Source organism: Cannabis sativa, chromosome 2 (genome assembly GCF_029168945.1).
Source record: "Cannabis sativa cultivar Pink pepper isolate KNU-18-1 chromosome 2, ASM2916894v1, whole genome shotgun sequence".
NCBI lineage: Eukaryota > Viridiplantae > Streptophyta > Magnoliopsida > Rosales > Cannabaceae > Cannabis > Cannabis sativa.
In genome coordinates this window covers 19,101,380-19,117,626 of record NC_083602.1, presented here as the reverse complement: position 1 = coordinate 19,117,626, position 16,247 = coordinate 19,101,380, and the positions used below count along the sequence as shown (strand labels likewise).

The following is a 16,247-nucleotide window of genomic DNA, read 5'->3' as shown; positions in this document are numbered from 1 at the left end:
CCCCCCCCCCCCTCCCCCCCCCCCCCCCTCCCCCCCCCCCCCCCCCCCCCCCCCCCCCCCCCCCCCCCCCCCCCCAGACACACACACGTGCTCTCCCCCTCCCGCATCGGAATTTGCACCCCCCCCCCCCCCCCCCCCTGCTGATGTGACTCTTTTACATAAAAGGCTTCTCGTGGGCGTGGTTGTGTGGGACACGGCGCGCGCGCGCGGGCGGCGCCGCCGCGCGTGTTAGGACGTTTTTTTCGTGTCGTGCAGTTTCTGAAGCGCAACTATTCCTTTCTTTCTCCTCTTGTTTTCCTTTTTCTCTCTCTCTCTCTTCCTCTCTCTCTCTCCTCCCTCTTTTTTTTTTTTCTTTCGATTTTTCATGCTATTATTTCATGGAATTAACTTCCGTTTTTTTGTTTTGAGTTTTTACTTTTCAATTTTCAAATCTAATGTATAAGATTAATTTGACTAATTTAAATCTAGATGTTAGAATTTTTAAAGTAATGCAAAGTTTCTTTTTAACTCTGATTTTATATCTTATTTTTAATTTGATTATTTTATCTTATTAAAATTTGGTCATATATTTTTTTTAATTAATTTTTTTATTTTTGATTATAAATTGAAATATATTATTTATTTATTTTAATATATTTTTATATTATATTTATTTTATTTTTTATATTTTATTTAAAATTATTATTATTAAATAATTTTTTTTTTTTTTTTTTTTTTTTTTTTTTTTTTAAAAAAAAAATTTTATTATTTAAATATTTTCGAAAATAATTATTTAAATTAAATATTCCTACATCCAACTATCAATTTTGTTTTAGCTTTTAAGTTTTTAAAATATTATTTTGATCTAAATTTATTGTTATAAACTATATGAATTTTTATGGTTTAAAAATATAAGTAAATAATTTGGTAATTGATGATAATTTTAATGATAATTTCCAATAAATTCCAAATGTGTGCCTATATGTTTAATTTTGTTATAGATATATGTGTTGTGTTATTTATTTTTTTGATAGATTTTATTTAATGTTTTTTTTTTTTTTTTTTTTTTTTTTTTTTTTTTTTTTTTTTTTCTTTTTTTTCCCCCCCCCCCCCCCCCCCCCATTTTTTTTTTTTTTTTTTTTTTTTTAATTTTAATTTTTTTTTTTTTTTTTTTTTTTTTTATTTTTTTTTATATTTTTTTTTTTTTTTATTTTATTTTTTTTTTTAATTTAAATTTTTCATTAAATATTCCTATTTAAGTTGAAATTTAGTTGAAATTTTAATCAACTTAAATATGAATATCTTTTGAATTTCAAATTTTAAAATTAAGTTGAAATTTTAAATTGGTTATTAAGATTCTTTAGATATTTTTTAAGTTGATATTTTTTCAAATATTAACTTAAAATGGAATATTTTCAAATTAAGTGGTTATAACTTTTTATATTTAATTAAATCTAATTTGAAATTTTTTTTAAGTTTATTTTTAGATTCTTCTAAACAACTTAAATAAGATATGTTCAAATTTGTTCCATTATTTTTCGAATTTAAATAATAATTGAAATTTAATTAAAGTTGATTTTTTTTTTTTTTAATTTGTCATTACTAAAAAATGATTAAATAAAATACATATATTTTTTAAATAATGAGCTTTAATCAAAAGATATTCGATCTCCATTGTTGGTCTTACAAAAGTTAAATTTTTCAATATAACCTCGTTAGACTTCGTCCCTGGTTATTCGTTGAAAAAACTTTTAACACCGTAAGATCTCATTTTTTTTTTGTGAGTTTTCGTCTTAGACTCTCCCCTACGACTACTTTCTCCTATAAAATATTTCCTCTCCTCTCCCTTTTTTTTTTTTTTTTTTTTTTTTTTTTTTCTACTCTATTTTTTTTTTTCTCTCTCCTTTTTTTTTTATTTTTTCTTTTAACTATGTTAGATTTAGTATTTTTATAACATATGTGATTATTTGTTATTTTCTGAACTTTCCTGTATGAATTTGAACCAAAACCTTACTTCTGTTTTATGCCGATGTAATACACACACACATTGTAGTGCCAATAACCCTCATCCCATTCCACTCCTAGTTAATATCTTTTTAATAAAAATGAAACTTGAAGTTATAAAACTCCTGGTCAGGGTAATACTTCACATATGCTCATGATGAACATGAAATTCCGTAAAGGGTGTAAGCGGGGAATTGTTCACTCAAAGAGCAAATAGCAAGGCGTTCATAACTTCCACCCCCCCATAGCAATTCCCACTATTTCAAGCTTAGCTGAGAAGATAAGAGGCGTTTTTCTCTCTCTCTTTCTAAGTGATTCCACTTCCTCAAGTTATACTTCCCCCCCCCCCCCCCCCCCGACAACAAATTGTAATTTCTCTAAAAGAAAGAACAACAATCCACCAACGAATAAGCAAAGTGATGCTTTCGTCTCTCTCGAACTGCGTGTGTGTGTGTGTGTGTGTGTGTGTGTGTGTGTGTGTGTGTGTGTGTGTGTGTGTGTGTGTGTGTGTGTGTGTGCCCCCCCCCCCCCCCCCCCCCCCCCCCCCCCCCCCCCCCCCCCCCCATGTGTTTTATAAGAGAATGCAGATAAATCCAGAGACATGGATTCTCTTGACACTTACTCCTTGGGTCTACAAACCATGTAAGTTGTTCATTGCAATTGCTTTTTTTTTGGGGGGGGGGGAAGGGAAAATTGGGAATTATTTGAGAATACAGAGAGTTGAAACTTAAGGTTGGTAATGGCGAAATGGTTTCGTTTGAGAGCTAGGAGGAAAAGCCAAACTCAATTTTCAAAACAAGAATTTTGGAATTGGATAATGTCTTATACATATCCAAAATTTCAAGAGAAACTTGGTTTCTCGTTTCATGCTTACAATTGCAAATACAATACAAATTAGGATTTAAGTTCGAGTTCGGTTCTACCATTTCTCGAAATGACATTCATATTTGTGTTGCATCCATGGAACAGGGGCTTTATGCTTCTTAGACCCGAAACACCATTTGCCCTACATAAAGAACTTTTTAAAGTAGCTAAACCTAGAAACCACAAAAAGCAAAAGATCCGATGCCAGATGATAATGAAACATATCTATGTCATTTACGTTTGGGTCACATGAGGCTATGACAGACTAAATAGGCTAACCAAAGACTACCCATTGAAAAAATGTCGTCTTAGGTGAATTACCTGTTTGCGTGAGTCTTGCCTAAGGAAAGATGACCAAACATTCTTTCTCTCGCAAAGGGAGAGCGTGCCAAACAACCCCTAAATTGTTGGCAGCATTCCGCATGTTTGCGACCTTTGAATGTAAAAGCCCGAGGTGGTTATGAGTACTTTGTCACTAATTCATCGACGATTACTCGTACATGGACATATTTACCTTATGCATAAGAAATCGTAACATTTGAAAAGTTTCAGAATTTCACGCATCGTTCAAAACCAATTAGGTAAAACATCAAAGATCTTGCGAATCGATGTGGGTGGAGAATATATGGATATGCAGCTCAAAGATCATTTAATTGAACTTGGAATTGAAACCTTAATTAACCGCCCCTGAAGATCACTGTGCCACAAAGAAATGGAGTTGCGTAAAGACTAATCGCACGCTTTTGGAAATGGTTAGGTCCATGCTTAGTTATTCAACTCTACCTACGTCCCTTCTCGGGGATATGCAATTCAGATGGCAACCGACATTTTAAATGTTGTTCCATCTAAATCAATCCCTAAGACACCTTTAGAATTATGGAATGGTCAGTACACCTAGTTTACGCCATTAGCGTAACTGGTGGGTGCCTTGCTCTATGTCTTAAGAAAGAAAGACTAAGCAAACCCGAGTCACGAACTCGAAGTTTGCATGTTTGTTGGAAATTCTAAAGAGACTAGGGTGGACTATTTTATAGTCGCAAGGATGATAAAGTGTTTGTTTCCACAAATTCCACTTTCCTCTCAAGATGACTATATTAAGAATTTCAAAACCACAAAGTAAAGTAGTGTTGGAGGAAATGCTTTCAGATATAAGTCCTTCCAATGTTCCGTCACCCTCTTCCACTCGAGAAGAGGGACAATCCCACTCCCTCGCCGAACCAACCGAGAAAAACTACCGCTAAAGTTCCCCGTTCGTAAGATCACCGTTCCTCGTCGTGCATGGGAGTGGTTTCAACAAAACTAGCTCGTTATGCTCTGGATGGTGAAATCAATATGGTCGTTGGCGACTGGGATTGAAGACGACCCATTAACCTATAAACAGGCAATGGCTAGTCCGCAAATCGGAAACGATGGTCACTCGACATGGATTCATGTAAATGGATTCCATGAAAAAGAACAAAGTCCCGGGAATATGTAGACGCACCCGATGACTATCATCCAATCGGATGTAAATGGGTTTACAAGAAGAAAAGAGAGCCGGGAAGCGAAGTCGAAACTTTTAAAGCTAGACTTTGTAGCCAAGTGGTTATACCCAAAGAGAAGGTGTGTGACTATGTAGGAAACTTTTAGTTCTATTGCCATGCTCAAATCCATCCGAATTCTTCTCTCCATAGCCGCCGCTTTCGATTATGAAATCGGCAAATGGATGTCAAGTACCGTCTTCTTTAATGGGGTACTTGGAAAGAAACCATCTATATGGAGCAACCAAGGCGTATTCAAGGTTCTTCCAGTGTAGGAAAAGAAAGTTTGCAAATTAAATAGGTCTATCTATGGACTTAAGCAAGCTTCTCGCTTCGATGGAATAAAAGGTTTCGATGAAATCATCGTACCTACGACTTTCTTCAGAATGAAGATGAACCTTGTGTTTACCAACTCAAGGAAGACCAAGTAGTAGTATTCCTGGTCCTTTATGTTGATGACATTTTGATTATTGGAAACAATGTCAAGAAAATGACTCACATCAAGGAATGGCTCAACACTCAATTCGATATGAAAGATTTGGGTGAAGCTGCACTATGTTCTCGGTATTCCGCATTATCGAAACCGAAGAACAGATCTCTTGCTCTCTCTCAAACAACCTATATTGACAAAGTTTTAGAGAGATTCCTCCATGAACAACACCAATGGGGCAAACATGCCTTCTAACATATGGTATTCGCCCATCTACCTTAAACGCTCTCTCCTACTGATCCTCAAGAGATGTAGAGGACATGGCATTAAAGTTCCCTATGCTTCTGCAGTTGGAAGTCTAATGTATGCAATGTTATGCACTAGATTTGACATCTGCTATGCAGTTGGAATCATGAGCAGGTATCAGTCGAATCCAGGACAACAACATTGGAATGCAGTTAAGTATATTCTGAAATACTTAAAGAGTACAAGGAATCTTGTGTTAGAGCAGCAAGCGGTGGCGCTTTAAATCCCATGTTATATCGATTCGTAACATTTCCTGTGCATGTCTTCAAGACATGAAATCTACATCCGGGATGGTGTTTTACTCGGGGGTGGAGCAAGTGGTTTCGGAGGAAGTGCAAAACAAACCGCGATATCGTACTCGATGATGGAAGTAGAATACATAGCCTACAGGCGAAGCCGCTTAAAAAGCTTTGGTTCGGCTAAGAAAGTTCTTCACTCGCATCGGTGTCGTGCCCGGAATAGAAAAAGCCTCTCGGGTCCTACTTTGTGATAATAATGGAGCAATAGCCCATAGTAAGGAACCTCGAAGCCACAAGAGTAAGCAAACACATGTAAAGGAAGTATCACATCATCATAGAATATGTGTGGCAAAGAGGGGATGTACTAAAAGTAAAGAAAAGTGGACAATACGAAGACAACTTGGCCGATCCATTCACCAAAGTCTTGGCTCGTAACCGCATTTGGAAAAGCACCGTACGAATTACAGGATTAATTTGGGATATGTACCGATTAGTTTTATATTAAAGTGCAAGTGGGAGCTCAGGTTGGGTTTTATGCCCTAAATAAAACTCCATTTCAATGTAATCTATTTTATTCAACATCAATGAAGAAACAGAAGCATTTTTCATTTTATTTGTGTATGTTTTGGTTCATCTTATCAATTGCTTGTCTATTTGATTTATAAATTCATTCGAAACCCTTTTCACATACTTGGATCCCCGTTTTACAGTGTTGTCAACACATTAGAAAGTAAACATGACTATGTGAATAAAGATTCCTAGATTTATCGCACACAAGGTTTTACCGGATATGATAATCTACAACAAGAGTTTACTCGCATCTCTAGAGAAATGCTGATGTTCTTTCCAGAGCATATTCAAGCTAAAGTGTTTCTGTGTCGGTGCATGGAAAGTATGCATCGAAGGGACCGATATTGAACTTTTGACTTCAGATTTATTGTAAACTTACCGTAATATCTATTCAAGTCAATATCGCCTAGTCGAATATCCGCATCAAATGACCTTAATCCTAAGTATATGATTAGGCTCAATCTCAAGAGTAGTTATTCGTCAGGTTCTTTTGATTTGTTAGTTAAGCCTACTTTTTGGTCAAAGTGTGATACGTACATTTTTGGGAACACTTCAGTAGAGGTGCAAATTGAGTTGGAGCGCTAACATAAAACAAGGAATCTATAGCATTTCTATCTCGCGAATAAGAAAGTAAAGGATTATCTCCTTCGAGCTTGACTCAAACGAAATAAATGGTGGAGTACTCATTTCACATGTTTCAGCCGAAATATCATTTATACGTGGGTTAAGTGTTTTAAGGATAAAATACATTGGTAGGGTGTAACTATGAATCTAATCCCTTTTACAAGCAATATCATTCATATGGAGGATCATTGATCAAATTAGGATTATAACAATGGATAACTAATGATGTGTCTATATGGTGGAACATATTAGAGCATTCTATATACTCGAGCTAGTGCAATTCTAAGTTCTATGCGTGATTCAACTGAAGAATTAATAAGTCGTTGAATTTAGGTTATAAATTCTTGATCTCGCTTATTGGAAGCTCTGCTAGGCATAGAACCATGGTCCCCCCACTACTTCGAGATAATATTACTTCGTAAGACTCTATATAATTGGTTTTGATTAATCAATTATAATTCTCAAATTAGACTATGTCTATTTGTGAAATTTTCACTAAGTAAGGGCGGTAAATTGTAAAGAAAGAGTTTTTAGTGGCATATTTGTTAATCATCAGAGATACTTTGTATGGTTCAATTAATAAATATGATAAATGACAATATTATTTAATAATTATTTATACTTATTAAATAGTTAGAATTGACATTTAAATGGTTGAATTTGAAAATTGGCGTTTATGAGAAAAATGAGATGCGTAAATGATAAAACCGCAAAATTGCAAAAAAGTGAGGCCCAAATCCACATAGCCATGGCCACCTAACTTTCATATGGTTTATCGTTCGATATTTTCATTATTTTAATGCCAAAATAATTCAAACCTAACCCTAGTGGAATGCTATAAATGTATGATAAAGCGAAGGTTTCGAGGAAATTTACACTTTTCCTTCAGAGAAAAACTCTCGAGCCTTCTCTTCTAAACTCCTAGTCGCTACCTATACTCTCTTCTTTCTCTCTTTAATTTCGAACCCTCTTAAGTTGCTGTGAGAAAGTATAGTGCCCACACACAAGAAGTTTCGCCGATACCTCAATCATAATGTATGAAGATCGTGAAGAAAGATATCTCAGCGCAAGAAGGGAGTTTCAACACTAAAGAAGGAGAGAAAGAGATCCAGGTTCAGATCTTGATAATACTCGCGACGTAAAGGATACAAGTGGTTAGAGATCTCGAACGAAAGGAGACATAATATTCCGTCGCACCCAATGTAAGGATCCTCATACTTTATATGTGTTTATTTCATAATCGTGCCAGGTTCATATTTGTGGTGTTAATCAACATACTTCGTGAGTAGATCTAAGATCCCGGTAAAATAATTTCCAAAAAGAATCACTCTAACTCGTTGTATGTTTCACAACCGGACCGAAAGCTCTCCATGAAATTCAAATCCATAGGTTTGAAGAAACCCCTAAGCAACAAGCCCAAACTTTGAATTTATTTAGACTTCCATCCGGATTCTCCTTTTTCTCCTCAGAACCCACTTACAACCTATGGCCTTCTCGCACAGAGGAGGAGGAACAAGAATATAAGTTCCATTCTTTTCAAGGCCGCATTTTCAAATTTGACATGGCGAGAGAACCAATTTGGATCTTGAAAAGCTTCTTTCAGGCTTAAAGTGTTCTTTAGATGCCATGTATACTTTGGGTTTATAGACAATTTTCGCCTTTAGATATGTTGACCATATTATGGTTGTTGGTGACAAGCAGGGTAAGAAGAATAGCAGATGTGATGCACTTCGATATGGGTGCCGTAAGTAAGTAGGTAACGAGAGCTTTAAGCCGAGGTGGAGGACAAAGATTGTGAAGACGTAGGAAGGGGAGCAAGGGTCGATGGTGGAAGCGCGGAGTGTCACCGGAGGACGATCCTCATAAACAGGTGGATTTGGTAAAGATGAAGAAGTGGGAATGGGAACTTCGAGTACCGGATGTAAATGAGAGGTGTGGAAGTAGATGTGGTGGAATGGTGGCTATATGGAAAATCATACTCATTGAAAAGCACATCTCGAGATGTATATTCTACCCGATTGAGCTAAACACTTATAGCCCTTATGCTTCGATGCTATACCCTAAGAACGTGCATCTTTCGCATCGAATTCTCAGAGCTTCGTTCTTATTGTAAGGTCGAATGTTCCTGGGTAAAGCATGAACAACCAAAGACTCTAAGCTTAGGGAGGTAAGGACTGGTTTTAAGTTGTAGAGAACTTGGAATTGAGACAAGTTTCCAATGACTGGGGAGGGCAACCTATTAATGAGATAGGCAGAAGCTCTAACAGCCTCATCCCAAAACTGAAGTGGGAGAGAGGCATGAGCTAGAAGAGTGAGACCGATTTCAATGAGGTGCCTATGTTCATGCGTCTCGCCCACTCCATTTCGTCTCATGGGTGGTTGGACATGATAGTTCATGAGAGATGCCATGAGTGAGGAGAGTTTGTTCAAATGCCCGAAACTCTCCTCCCCAAATGATTGTGTGGCCTTAATTTTACAATCAAATTCATTTTCAACTTGGGTTTTGAAATTGAGAAAGGTGGCTAAAGCATCGCATTTGCATTTTAAAAGAAAAAAACCCAAGTATATCTTGAAAAAGCATCAATGAAATGAATATAGTATTTATATCCACATGATGATAACATTGGGGATGGACCCCAAAGATCGAATGTATTAATTGGAGAGGCTTAGTGGGTACCGTGTTTCAGTAATTGGGAAAAGGTAGCTTTATGTATTTTACCTTGACAACATGCAAAAGGCAAAAAATCAAACGTTGTTTTATTCACTTTTGGAATATTACATGCCTCGTAATACATTCTTGACAACTCTAAATAGAGATGGATGTCCCAATCTCGCTATGCCATAAAGCAAAAGAAAAACAAGAGAATGGGATTTATTACATTTGAGAAAGCATGTACTGCTATTAAGAGTAAAGCGTTTAAGGTGTAGGTAGGATCTAAACAAGGTTGAACAACGGGAATCGCATGTGAAGGCATACGTACCATTCCTTAAGTTTGCCTTCCATCGTAACTTGGTGAGATACTCCGATCCTTCACAAGACGTAAATCAGGATGAAACTCAAAGAAAACATGGTTATCATGTGCAAATTCGAGAGACATCCGAGAAGCGGTACGAGTGATACTAGGCACATGTAACAGATTATTGAGAACAAGAGTTTGTGAAGTAAGAGGAGTATGAAAGTTAAGGTCTTACCAACATTATTGATCGACAGAGTCCAAGACCATCACCAACATGAATTTGATCTCAGTAGCCCATAATATTCCCTCGCTTTCCCGCATCGATTTTTGTTCATTGGAAAGTGCAAGGATTCGTCGCACCGTAATCCGGATACCAAGACCTGATCACTAACAAGGAGGCAAGTAGAAGCTATCATAGCCCGCATCCGTGAAGATCCTTTGTCCGTGCTGGAGCCAAATACCAAGCACCAAGACTGCAGTGAAATTCCATGTTGAACGTTGATAACATTTTCGAGGCAATATGACCAATCCGTCCACAAAGTTGACACACTAGTTTAGAATTCATTGAAGCTGTGAGATGGACCACGGGGGTTATTTAAAGTAGGAGCTGAAGATTGACCAAAATTAGCTAGTGAGCAAGAGCTTCGACGAACACCGCAGCATAGGTGGATTCCAAAGGAGGTGACTCCTCGAAGACCGAGGGAAATTCCCACGATTTTGACCATTGGTGCCTTGGGATTCGATGGATCGGAGGGGTAAGTGCGATTCTTGAACGCACCACGATAATGAGCTAGATTAGCCGAAGGAGCCGGAGTCCAAATCTTGACTTCGTTTTTCAATCCTATGCTCCCGAGCTAAAAGAAGCGATCTCAATCTCTCCGCAACCGTATATTCTTCACGTTAAGAGTTAACCGAGATGATTTAAGATATCATAGTCCGGGGTAAACCATTAAAGATCGCAGAGATGTGTTCTTTCGCCGTCAAAGATTGGCCAACGGTAACCAAGCCGATCCACCAAAGTCTTAATGCCAAGTTAAGATAGGTCATTGATCGACTTAGATCCTTTCTTGAAATTACGAAGCCGAGTTTGGATATCGATCAATTTTTGTAGCAAATCGAGATGCGAAGTATTGACCGAGAATGCTCCAAACATCGTAACAAAAAGTGCTTCACAACCAACAATACGCATTAGAATAGTTTCAAACATTGATGATAAGAGCTGCAAGCATAGAGTAACCGATCTTGTTTAATCCAAAATTAGTAGGCAAAAAGACTGGAAGTATACCCGATCGCTCATCGCCCTTCGTCAGGAGAAATTTCGCAGGAATCAGGTGGCGTGGGGGAGATGAAGCGGTTGAGAGATCATGACCTTTTATCGTCGTAAGAACCGGAGGCCTCCAGAGAAGAAAGTTTTGTCATTGTCAAGTTTGACAAGATAATTTGTGAGAAAAGATCACAGAGCAACAGTGTAATTGTTGCCATTGAAGTTGCGTGTTAGCTTTCCAAAGAATTTCAGAGAAAAATCGACGAGAGAAAGAAAAGCTCGATACCATTACGTTGAACAAAAGATCTGAGGAATGAATTATATTCTCATTACTCTTCTGAATTGAATATGTACAAGTATTTATAGACTTAGCTAGTTACAACTGAAAGGATAAGTTAGTTACAATCAAGAACTGTACAAATAACAAACTAACAGAAAATGAAACTAAGTAACTAACTAAGTATTATCACTAACAGGCTATCTGGGGCCGCAAACGTATGTGAACCAATCAAGGATTTTTCTAGATGGTTGACTATAAACGAGAAAGGAAATATTGTGCTTTTTTCCTCGAGAGAATAATAACAAGTTTCGTCTACAAACTCATCCAAACAAGCTCTGCACCATCAAGCCCGTCTCAGTGCTTCGGCTGATAATGGTAACCCTGGCCGTGAGAGATGAGGAAGATGAGATTACATAGCAAATTACTTGTGGGAAAGCTTTGATTATCCTACTCATACATTGTTGCCAGGAATGAAATTGGGATGGGACTTGAGGAGGGGTCTCAATAGGCATCTATCATCTGGACCATGTTATGGTGATTTCACTTTATGGGATCGAGGTTGATGAAGCCAACACCATACGTATCCTCAACTAGTCTGTCCGTAATGGGTCTCGAATATTAATAGTATCGTCAAGCGGTTGTTGGATGGCTTAACTTCAAGTTCCATCGAGGAGTTCTCTTTCTCGACGAATTTTGTGTACAACGATGATGAAGTTTACTATACTTACACCCCTCCTAAATAAGTCCATGATGCCAAGAATTGTCCCGGACCTTCGCCAAGTATTGAATACTGGGCATTTGGGCTTTTCTTCTCGAAAATGTAGGGAGACAAGTGTGACTCGTATGGCTTCGCTAATCTAATTCACAATGTATTGTTGTGACAGAAAGAGAGAGAGCCAATATGCCAATGCTTAAAAGGCTTTAAGCCAAAGAATCAAGAAAATTGGAACTCACGGTCCTGGTCGGAAGGGTGTGAGAGAAACAGCCCCTCCAAGCCGCCATGATGAAGAGAAAGAAGGATTTGATTATTATTTACGCTTGAGAGTGCCCAATACTAAATCTAGTTGGATGAATAAGACTAATAATGAAAGCGAATGCGAGAGTAAATGCTTTGACCACCGTTGCTCTTGTATGGCTTATACCTATAGCTATACAAATGCATTGTGCGCCCTCTGGTTCGGAGATCTGTTTGATATTCAACAACTTCTTTCTAGGGGACAACATACTTATATTCGAATACCAAATTCAGAAATAGGTTCACATCACATGTGTTGTTAGTACATTTTATATGGATCTCCTTTTCCTTGTTCAATATTTGACTAATGTTTGCTTCTTTTGTTTCTCAGTTCCAAAAATTCATAATGAAACAAGAGCTGATGGTAGTCCTCGTAAGGTGAAAGTGGAGAGAGCAGTCATAATTATATCTATCATCACCAGATTAAGTGGTGGGTTCATTTTGATTGGCTTTTACATTCGGAGGAGGAGAAGCATTTTTGGTAACATTCTCTTCTCTACCTTTTACTTCATTATGTCTTTTTTTAACTTTTTTGGAGTGCGCTCTTGTAATTAGATTTCAGTGTAATTTGAGATTATTACTCAACTTGACATGTTTGTGTGCATTTGTTTTGGGGCTTTAATCCTTACAACCACTAGTAATTTTTCAGAGAGAAACGAAAGCCAAGATGATGACTTGGAGCTTCCATTTTTTGACCTACATACAATTAGTCTTGCCACTAATAATTTTTCAAAGGCTAATAAGCTTGGAGAGGGTGGTTTTGGACCTGTATACAAAGTAAGCTTCTCTCACTCAACATATCATTCTCTTTTTTTTTTTTTCTTTCGTAATATGGTAAATAATTATTGTCATTGTCACATAATAGGGTACTATGGAAGGAGGTCAAGAGATTGCTGTGAAAAGGCTATGAATGTGTTCTGGACAAGGAGTCAATGAGTTCAAAAATGAAATAAAGCTAATTGCTAAGATTCAACACCGGAATCTTGTGAAGATATTTGGTTATTGCATTCATAGAGAAATGAACTACTGATTTATGAGTACATGTCCAACAAAAGTCTCGACTATTTCATTTTTGGCAAGACTCTTTTCACCTCTTTTAATACATGTGATGTTCTATAAATATATAAGTTGTTGCCAACATTGTTCTAATAAACGTAAGTGCCAACATTTGCAGATGAAAGGCAAAGCATACTATTAGAATGGCCTAAGCGTTACAAAATTGTATGTGGGATTGCTAAGGGGCTTCTCTATCTTCATCATGATTCAAGATTGAGAATTATACATCGAGATCTCAAAGCTAGTAATGTGTTACTTGATGAAGAAATGAATCACAAAATTTCAGACTTCGGCTTGGCAAGAACTTTTGGTGGAGACCAAATTGAAGGAAACACAAACAAAGTTGTAGGAACTTAGGTGCCGTTTGGTAACACTTTTATTTTTCAATTTTTTAATCACAAAATGAAAGTAAAATTTTTGTTTTTAAAAAATTTATTTTTGAAAAACAAAAATGTGTTCAGTAACAACTTTTGTTTTTCAATTTTAAAAACAGAAAACAAAAGTGTGTTCTGTAAAGTTCATTTTCATTTTTATTTTTTGATTTTATTTAAGCTCTGCCCAGTCCGAGGTCGATTCGGGTTCGGATCGAAGTCGGCTTTAGCGCCAAGGCCGTGGGGAGGAGATTTGGTCCGAGTCTCGGGTTCTAATCCAAAAGATTAATTACGAAAAAAAAAACTGTTTAAAAAAATAATGAAAGTGATTTTTTTTTGTTTTTAAAATTTTAATTTCTAATTATAAAATTGAAAAGTAAAAACAATTTTATAGAACATGTTTTTGAAAAATATTTTCGCTTTTCTACTTTTAAAAACAGAAAACTGATTAAAAAAGTATTAACGCCACCTTAGTAAGTCATCTTGAAAAATCTTTTAGTTTCTTTAACATAAACATATTACATACTAATACACTGTGCTATGCAAATGCAGTGGTTATATGGCACCAGAATATGCTTCCAATGGCCTCTTCTCAATAAAATCTTATGTGTTTAGTTTTGGCACATTGGTGCTAGAAATAGTAAGTGGAAAGAAAAGTAGAGGCCTTTATGATGAAGATAACATTCTAAACCTCACTGGATTAGTAAGTGTAAATAGAAAAAACTTTATTAAATTTTACATTGGCTCTTAGCTCGTTTTCATTTATATTTTTATAATGTTTATTAGGCGGGACTTTGATGAAATAAGGCAATGCATTTAAGCTTATTGAAAATTGCTTGTTAAGTGATTCATACATCAACATGGAAGAAGCAATGTGTTGCATCCACATTGGTCTCTTGTGTGTGCAACAAAATCCTAATGATAGGCCTAATATGTCTTCCGTTGTTCTAATGTTGAGTGGCGAGAAAATGTTACCTCAACCCAAACCACCAGTCTATTTTACTAACACAGATTTGTGGGAAGGAGCTCATTCCTCCGCTCTTAAGCCCCCATCTTGTAATACAAGCATAACTGTTGTCGAAGGGCGATGAGAATTCACACAACAGATCGGTGGAGTTTCCCACATGAATTTTGAGAATTTATAGCATGACAATTTCTTTTTGTTTGGTTTGAAATTGCAATGATGATTGGAATTATTAGTATATATGTAGTATTTGAATCTATGTCAAAATTTAGTAATGGTTCTCCTACAATGTGCTAATTATGAGGAGAAAAGTGAATGTTGAACCTTTTCTTGATTATAATAAGCCATTACTAGAATTTTGTTTTTGTCAATATTTAACTAATATTGCTTTGAAGTGTTGCAATAGTTTATAAGTAATGTGTATTACAATCCAGGTTAAGGCATTTTATGTACACATAAAATTCCACAAGAAATCTTCGAATTGATGCATAAAGCTACCAATCAAGTGTAGATGATCATGACATATTTTAATCAATTTACCATTGATGTATTTGGTTCTGCACTTTCTTTAGAGATGAAATAACTTCTGGATTAATGTTACAAGGACTGGCTGGAATGCAGATTTGGCCTATGAATTTCTCTACAAAGAGAAATTAAGGAAGCTTATCTTTTTGACCAATTATGTGTGAATGTCTACCACATGCTCCGAACAAATAAAATAAAAAATAAATGGCAAAGCAAACAACACTGCCTTGGTGATTTTATGTGATGATGATGATGATATTAAATTTGGTTTAGGAGGTAAGAGCTTTCTCTTCTGGTTTGTTACACATTAATATGTTGTGGTAATTGGTTACAAGTAACTATATGGTCTTATTCAGTTTGTTCTGGTTTGTTACGCATTCATATATTGTGCTAATTGGTTACAAGTAACTAGTGTCTTATTCAGTTTGCCACATGGATAATTGTCATTGGCTCGGTATTGCAGAATGTCAAGACCATTAATGTTGTCATTGGCCGGTTTACTATATAAGGTTCTATTTTATTCTTTAAGTGAGTCAGTTCATTATTGTAATACAGAGAGAGTTAAGCACTTGAGAAAAGCTTTCCTCCTAAAGTCTTGTAACTCGATTGTGTTCCTAAGAGAACTTTCTTTGTAATTTCTTTGCAATCCATTTGTTGGTGATCAATAAAGAGATGATGATGATGTGTTGTTCCCCAAGGATTAGGGAATCACACTAGGCTCGAACCTTGTTATTCCTAGTCAAAGTGATTTTTTCATGGAAATCGATCCACTCTTGTTCTACAATTTCAGGGCAGATTCTTTATCAGCAACTTCTCTAAGGACTTCATCTCCTAAACTCAAAACAATAGCACTATGTGCTTTCACCTCGATCTCTTGAAAAACCTTCTTCACATCTTCCTTAGAACTAGTCACCATGATCGCATCCGCAAATCCTTGATGCACAAGGAGTGTCTTCATCTTAATCCTCCATAGCCCACATTCAGACCTGTAAACTTGTTTACTTTTATCTGGTTATAGCCATTCTTGATGAGTTCTTGAAACTCTAAAACTTGATTCTTGAAATCTCGATCTAACTGTGAATGGCTGAATCAAACAATGACATAAACTAGAAATAAATGTGGAATCAACTAAATGAAATAGAGACAAAGTTTAACAAGGTTCATCACCCTTTTTGTGGTGACTAATCCACGGGAGGAACTGCCCTTTGGCCAAGCTTTATTCAATCTTCAACAATAAAGAAATACATAGGAGAATACAAAGTTTAATCTCATTAACAAG

At 36.4% G+C, this 16,247-nt stretch overlaps 1 pseudogene; it reads left to right on the top strand.

Annotated features, from left to right (window-relative positions):
* Positions 1-12,537: 12,537 nt before the first annotated feature.
* Positions 12,538-14,570, top strand: LOC133033929 (G-type lectin S-receptor-like serine/threonine-protein kinase At4g27290; annotated as a pseudogene).
* The last annotated feature ends 1,677 nt before the right edge of the window (positions 14,571-16,247 follow it).